This window comes from Malus sylvestris, chromosome 10 (assembly GCF_916048215.2).
Source record: "Malus sylvestris chromosome 10, drMalSylv7.2, whole genome shotgun sequence".
In the NCBI taxonomy this organism is placed as follows: Eukaryota; Viridiplantae; Streptophyta; class Magnoliopsida; order Rosales; family Rosaceae; genus Malus; species Malus sylvestris.
Window position 1 is genome coordinate 30,523,877 of NC_062269.1, and position 6,516 is coordinate 30,530,392.

Here is a 6,516-nt window from a genome sequence, read left to right on the forward strand (position 1 = left end):
AATTTTCCCTGACGTTGAGTTTTTAAGGATATTCGAGATGACAATGATCATAAATGAAACCACTGAAGAAAATAGAGTGAAATATTTTTGCACCACCTCAAAAAAAAAAACACTGAGCCTGAAGCTTTCATTTGGAGCCAATGGGTTGTCTCCCAACTGGGAATACACCACATGTGGCCGGCCTATAGCTGGGTGATTGAGCAGTTTACTTGCTTTGGCACGACTTTTTGGGACACTTAGGTCGAACAATGATGCTACAACGCATCTCCATACCCGAAGTAAGGATCTTATGCCTACAAGTACACTTTGCCAAGCATGCTCATTAGGGAAATTGATTTTCTAAATCATTCCTAGCAAAGATACGAAACAACTCCATTTTTGTAGTGGATTCAAGGGAATATATGTGGACTAATCCAACCAAAACGCGGACCATATAAAACTTATGGTTTTGCTTGATGAATCGACAAACTGGTCACATGTTTGTCCACACACATTGCTGCTAAACCTCTTGGCCGATTATGGGTTAACCACCCTACTTATCCCTTAAGGTCCCGGAGACTGGATAATGCCGGAGTGTTTACATCGACAGTTTTCGATAAAGTATTGCATGTATTTTGGGTTTCTAATTGAACATCGAATTCCCATGTTCACCCCAAATAGCCTCACCTAGTGATCATAAAGCGCAATTTAAATGATCGCCCAAATTTTGGTAAACGTACCAAGTTTTCAGTTTCTGCCTAGGGCTATGCAATCCTTGTACGCAGTTATGTTGGTCCGCCTTGAGGCCCATTGCCACCCAACCTATATGACGTTACAGTTGGTTACTGGGTACGAACTTGACGATTTTCATATTTACGCGTTTGGGTGTGCATTCCATGTGCCAAGTTCCGTCGCCGCAGCATACCACCTTGGGTCCTCAAAGAAGGATGGGAATCTTTTGTCGATCATGATTCTCCTACACACTAGCTCTATTCGAGCCCTTGCACGCGATCTCTTTACCGTTCATTTGCGGGTTGTCACTTTAATGTGACCGTCTTCCCGCCGTTAGGGGGAGATAAGAACGTTAACGTTCCTGTAGAACGGCGTGAATTTACGTGGATGTTGCCCATTATGTCTCATCTCGATTCCCATACCGCACAAGTGTGATAAGTAAGTGCGATGAATTCTAGATTTCAGAATGTTGCTCCAGACGCATTCATTTGATCTAGCTAAAGTGACGAGATCATATACCAGCTGCAAACATGCCTACAAGGATAGACGTACTTAACGGACATCGAGTCAACATTCTTGGAGGGTGTGCCGCCCCTATTGGATGGTTTGGACGCTCCTGTTGGATGGTCCGGTACACTGACGGATAGCCAATCAATCTGTCTTGGACTGGAGCACGACAGATCATTCGGTTCGTAGGATTCACTTCCCTATAAGAGTTCCCTAGAACAGGAAGACACGGCACAATAATGAATCTAAACTCAATCGCTGTCTCAAATCATTTCCATTTCATGAGATTAATCCAAATTACTCCTGAGACTTGAAGTTCTTGGTCAGTATACTAGTTTGGATGAGAAAATGGAATTGAAATGAGATTATCATCGATGATGTTTTCACTTATATGGTAGCTACCGACATAAATGAAAAGCGACGATATCGAACCGTGTTCCGTTGATTAAGTGACAACGTAGAACTGATTGGACAACTAAAGTTACAATCCAGGTCAAATTCCTTACCAAAGTGTGTATTAGACCTGTCGTTCCTACACTGCCCAAGGTAACTCCGTTGTGTTACAAATGGGAAAGGAAGCGTTATGAGATGAATGAAATAGTGCGATATGATGCACACCTTACGGCACAAGGTTTCTCTCAAACGTCATGTGATTGATAGCAGCATTATGAAATGTGGTTAGTGTTTCTCCATGGGGATATTGATACCGAGAATTACATGTAAGTTCCCGAAGAATTACATGGATTGGTTCAAATAGTTCCAAAACCACGGAACACCCTCTTAACTTATTTGAGGCGTTCACTTACAATCCGACAGATATGGTATACCCATCTTAAGTGATTATTTGATCAGTCAGGGATGAATTATGCCCTTGCGAGTTAAACTATGAAGTCTTATTCCAAATTGCTAGAGTTACAGTTTATGTTGTTAAACACGAATCTCACTAACACTCTGGAAGAGCTTGAGAAAACTAACTCGCACATGAAGATGGAATTTGAGATGAAGGATCTTGGGAAAACTCACTTATGCCTTGACCTGAAGTTAAAGCATTGTTCTGAAGGTATTTTGGTCTACCAATCGAACTACACCCCAAATGTGTCACCTTTGAGTATACCTTTGATCGTCCACACGTTATATGCAAATGAGACCCTTGAAGAGGTTATGGAATCCGAAATTCCTTATCTAAGTTCAACTTTGTGCTTCGTTGTACTTAGCTCATTGTATTTAGACAGGACATCTCCTTCGTTGTTGATCTTGGTAAAGATGCAGCACCGCGCCTACACGCAACCACTGAATTGGTATTAAAGACATACCCTAAAGGTATTACATGGGCAAATCCCAATGCATCTCAGGGGGATCCAAACCCCCCGATCCTCAGAATGATGCTTGCCTTGTTTGTTATGCTGACGCTGGTTACTTATCAAACCCGTACAAGGCAAAATCCTCAAATGGTTATGTCTTTACCATTAGGGATATCGCAATATCTTGGAGGTCCACGATATGACCTTAGTTACGAAATCTTCGAATCATTCCAAGATTCACCTCACTTCACTACGCCACAAGTGAGACATGGTTAGGAGTTCTTGTTGAGCATATCCGAAGTACTTACTATTTTTCATCTATTGTTGAGTCCCAACAACGATCCATGAAGATTATGCCACATGTATCAACCCGACCAAACCATGATACATCAACGAAGTCAACGCCAAGACATATTGAGTCTACATCTACATCAGCAAAGCATCAAGAGATTGAAGTCATGCAAACCAATCCCAAACAACCTTGCCGACCTCTACACGACGTCACTGCCGAAGTCAACCTTCTAGAAGCTTGTCCGAGGAATTGGTATGCCTAATTATCTGAGTTGAATCGCTTATAGTTCTCTTATTTAGAAGTTATGTCTAACTCAGGGGAGTATCTAGAAGTATACTCACATGATCTTAATGTACTCTTTTTCCTTACGATTAGGAACATTTTTCCCACTGGGTTTTTGCTACCTAACTAGGTTTTAACAAGGCACCCATTCTGGGATGATCATACTCCATTGAGTTCACTACCTTCGTCCAGTTTGACGATTGTTTTAGACATTATGCATATTTTCTTACTTTTCTCCTTAGTCTATGAGTTTTTCCCATTCCTTGGGTTCTACCATAGCGAGGTTTTTGTGAGTTTTTACAAATGCATACTTCAAATTAAATTTGAGACTCGCGATCACCCATTGTGCCGATGACTTCATCAACTATTCTACCTTATCTACTGAAGATTTGATGCGATGGTTTGTTGAGTATTTACACACTCAAGGGGGAGTGTTGTAGTCATATTTAGAATAGGAAAGTGATTGTATAAATCCTAGAAAATCTGGGAATGTATCTTATATTCCTATTAGGATTAGATTACCTATTAAATGTTGTAATCCTAAAGGGAAATTTTTTACCCTTCCTACTACTATAAATAAAGGCACAATGGGGTGGAATAACACACACCTCACATTACACATCTCTCTCTTTCTCTCTATCCATGCCGCACCCTTCTCTCTCTATGGCCTCCATAATTGTTTAGTAAATTATGCCTACAACATGATTTAGTTTTAGTTGGGTATTTAATTTCTTAGATAAGTTGGAAGGAGTGAGATATAGCTAATACATACATATAGATGCCATCATTGCGGCAAATCAAACTAACCAATAGGGAACACAAAGTTCAAATCATCACCTCATTCTCGATTCCTCAAATTTCCCTTCACTTCCTTCTAAAAATATACTAAAATTAATGGTGGCACGTTTTATATTTTAAAACTGAAATTTGAAAGAAAAAAAAAACCACAAAAAAAGATGAACAAAATCAAATAGAAAATTTAGGGTCTTGTAGTTGTACATAGTTTCGCCATCATCAAGGCGTTCAAACCAATAGGGATACGAACCTATTCCTCATCTCAAATCTGCCCCTACACACAATTTCAAATAAAAAACTACACACAAAAAACAGTAATGATATTCTTACCACATTAATATACCATATTAGTGTACCATATTATGTGGCATCTGATGTGGCTGCCCACATCATCTAAATTAATCTTAATTTAATTTAAATTAAAAACCATTTAATAAACTAATAATACAAAAAAATCTGTAATTAAATGGTGGTTGTAGCATACGAGAAGTGTTCTCCTTCCTTCCTTCCTTCCTTCCCCGTTGCTTCTTCTCCCGTTTCTTCTTCCACGTCAATTTTTTTGTTTCAGCCCAGAATGATGGTTCTATGATTTCACTTTTATTCTTCGCGAATGATTCTGTGTTGTTTTCTCATGCTACTAAAAGAGAAGCGCAATGAGTCTTAAGCGTACTACACTGCTATTCTAGCACCTCTGGTCAGCTAGTCAATCTGGAAAAAAAGCTCACTTTTCTTCGATGTGGGCTTCTATAAAATGGAAGATCGCTAAATGTTTGAATATCCAGACTCAAGAAAAGTTTGGAAAATATATGGGGAAGAAATCTGGGCTGAAAAACAAACAAATGGCATGGAAGAAGAAACGGGAAGGAAGCAAGGAAGGAAGGAAGGAGTAGACTCCTCGTATACCACAATCACCATTTAATTCCAAATTTTTTATTATTATTGGTTTATTAAATGGTTTTTAATTTAAATTAAATTAAGATTAATTTAGATGATGTGGACAGCCACATCAGATGCCACATAATATGGTACACTAATGTGGTATATTAATGTGGTAAGAATAGCATTACTGCACACAAAAAGATTTCTAGGGTTCTAAGCAAAAACAAAGATTAGGGTTTTTCACCAGCACCAGGAGAAAAAAGAAAACTACAGAAAAAGAAGATATCTAGGGTTTAAGCAGGAAGAGAGACTAGGGCTTTCCAGCAGCAGAACGGCTCCCGCCATTGCTATCCCAGAGTGTGAAATTGTGATGCAACAGAAACCCTAATGATTGGGTATTTATCATGAAAACTTGGGCCCTTAGGGCGGCATCTGGCAGAAGAGTCTCAAGTCTCGAGTCTCGAGTCTCTATATGGGCTTGACCTGTTTTCTCAATCCAGCCCAACCCACATTGATTTACCGGGAAAAAACTGAGACGACTAGGGATGGGCAACGGTTATGGCGAGCGGGTAACCGCGGTTATTTACCCATAACCGTTTATACTCATACCCGCATAACCGTTTACCCATTGGGTAATTGCCTAAACGGTTATACTCATACCCATAACCTTTTATAAATGGTTAACCATACCCATAACCGCATACCCATTTAACCGTAACCGTTTAATACACGTTTACCCATTTACCCTTTTTAACCCGTTTATCTTTTTTTTTTTACCATTACCCCTTTTTCACCCGTCTACATGTTTTTTAACAACTTGAAAATTAAAAAAAATTGTCATAATTTTTTTTTTGACAATTAAACACCGTTATAGGTATATTCATCATACATTTTCGTATTTTAATTTTTTAAGTCCTTATACCATTCCAATAATTGAAATAATAGTTTACGGACGATATTTTTAACTGATACCAATGAAGGTAAATATAATATTTGCTAAGTATTATTGGGTTACAAAAATTGTTTAGAAGACATTTCTGTCAAAGCATTTCTGTCAATTTCACGGTTACCCGCAAGGAATTTAAATTAATTTGGCGAATTCCATGATGATGAGAATCATCATTCCTATAGCAGTGTTATTGAGAGAATGACCGATGAATTCCTTGCTACTTTATTGGGTGCTAAGTATTATTGGATCGAGAATATGTTTTGTGTTAGTTTTACATATATAAAATAAATGGGTAAACGGTTACCCGTTTATAACCGCGGTTAATACCCATAACCGCCCATTTAAATTTTGCAGGTAAACAGTTATACCCATAATCGTTTATTTATCTAAACGGTTACCCATAACCGTAATCGTTTAATTTAAATGGACGGGTAACCGCGGTTACCCATAACCAATGGTATTTGCCCATCCTTAGAGACGACTCGTCCTCTTTCTCACCGTGCCGTATGGGCTTTGCTCTTTCCAGATTTTAAGTTTGTGAGGTGGGTTAGCCTTTGATTTCTTCTTTTTGTCACCATAGGGTTTTGTTGAAATTCTTTTAGATTTTGTGGTAATTTTAGTTTTTTTTTTTAACAAACGATATTATCTACAAGAAAATAGTGAGAGAGTAGGTTAAGCCTCACAATGGGCTAACAATAATTTGGTTCACATTCACCTTTGACGAGAATCGAACCTAAGACCTTTCATGTACAATTGAAGAGGAACGCCACTAGACCGTAGTACTAAGTGACGTGATGATT

General features: G+C 38.6%; 1 non-coding gene across 1 annotated transcript; it reads right to left on the reverse strand.

Annotated features, from left to right (window-relative positions):
• Nucleotides 1–3,841: 3,841 nt before the first annotated feature.
• LOC126588111 (small nucleolar RNA Z102/R77) lies at nt 3,842–3,937 on the reverse strand. The gene has a single exon (XR_007611335.1). It is a non-coding gene; the product is annotated as a small nucleolar RNA Z102/R77 (small nucleolar RNA).
• Between the last annotated feature and the right edge of the window lie 2,579 nt (nt 3,938–6,516).